At 36.0% G+C, this 1,551-nt stretch overlaps 1 non-coding gene across 1 annotated transcript; it reads left to right on the plus strand.

Moving 5' to 3' along the window:
• Positions 1–1,218: 1,218 nt before the first annotated feature.
• On the plus strand, positions 1,219–1,325 carry LOC132538792 (U6 spliceosomal RNA). Its single transcript, XR_009550115.1, has one exon. It is a non-coding gene; the product is annotated as a U6 spliceosomal RNA (small nuclear RNA).
• The last annotated feature ends 226 nt before the right edge of the window (positions 1,326–1,551 follow it).

Genomic DNA, 1,551 nt, shown 5'->3' on the forward strand with positions numbered 1-1,551 from the left:
CTTTGTCTCTCTCCCTTTCTATCTCTCCTTTCCTCTAAATTTCTGGCTGTATCTATGACATAAACAAGATTAAAAATAAAAAAGAAAAAGAAAAAATATGGGTTCCTAGAAACTGCACAGCCCCATTTCACTAGTAATGACTTTAAAGGCTTCCCTTTACCCACTATTTGAATAACAGAGTAGTTAATGATATTTGATTTAAAATATCCATGTATGGGCTGGAGAGATACTTAACCTGGTAGGTACATGCCTTGTTGTATGTGTGACCCATGGTTAAGCCCTAGCACCACATGAACTACCACTGTGGCCCTGGGGCATTCTGTTGCTGTGTCCCCACCCAATCCCCAACACCATCACTCTGTCTGAGTGGAAAAGTGGAAAATTTTATGAAAGTTTGCATCAACAATGAAAAGGGAGACTGTGCATGATCAAGGCCCTCACTTCAAAAACAACAACATCAATTAGGTTGAACTATAAGAAGGAATATAAAAAAATTCGTCGGTCAGATCACTGCCCAAATAACAATTGTGATATTGAAAAGAAGCTGTCACTGGTATATATGATTAGAAATCTCAGCTAAACAGCTGTAAACAGAACCAGAAATTCGAATTATGTATAACCATTGCTGATAATTACAAGTCTAGAAAATAGCTGTATGTGTGTTTGTATATCTATACATGTGCTGATGTGTTTCTGGAGGAATGTTAAACAAGTGAATTATATATTTTTAATTTATTCATTAGAATGATAGGAGGAGAGAGAAAGAACCAGACATCACTCTGGTACACATGCTGCTGGACTGAACTCAGGACCTCACGCTTGAGAGTCCACTGAATTATCCACTGCTTCAGCCACCTCCCAGACAAGTGTATTTACATACCACAATGACCTTGTGCCCCTCTTGGTTGACCAGTTCTGATTTCAGCTTAATCTATAACTTCTGTAAAACCAAGTATATATAACTCATTATTTTTGTGTCTTCTCCTGAAGATGCTGATGACAATGATGAACAAGGTTATGACTGATTTTAATAATTCTTGTTATATGATTTGCAAATTAGGGTTTCAATAATTTTCAGTGACTTGATTTTTCTTAAATCACTGAACTATCACTAAGTCACTAATTATCCAAGTTTAAATACTTTTTCTTGATGCATCACCCAACTCTTACTTTTCTGTATATATTTTTTTAGGTCAGTTTGGAAAAGAAATAACCTTAGTGTTCACTTCGGCAGCACATATACTAAAATTGGAATGATACAGAGAAGATTAGCATGGCCCCTGCGCATGGATGACACGCAAATTCATGAAGCGTTCCATATTTTTTTAGGAAACAAGAAAAAGCACAAATTAACAGCCTGATTGCACATCTTTTTTTTTTTAAATTTATTTCTTTATTGGGGAGTTAATGGTTTACATTCAATAGTAAATACAATAGTTTGTACATGCATAACATTCCCCAGTTTCCCATTTAACAATACAACCCCCACTATGTCATTTATCATCCTTCATAGACCTGTATTCTCCCGACCCACCCACCCCAGAGTCTTTT

Source organism: Erinaceus europaeus, chromosome 5 (genome assembly GCF_950295315.1).
Source record: "Erinaceus europaeus chromosome 5, mEriEur2.1, whole genome shotgun sequence".
Lineage (NCBI taxonomy): Eukaryota > Metazoa > Chordata > Mammalia > Eulipotyphla > Erinaceidae > Erinaceus > Erinaceus europaeus.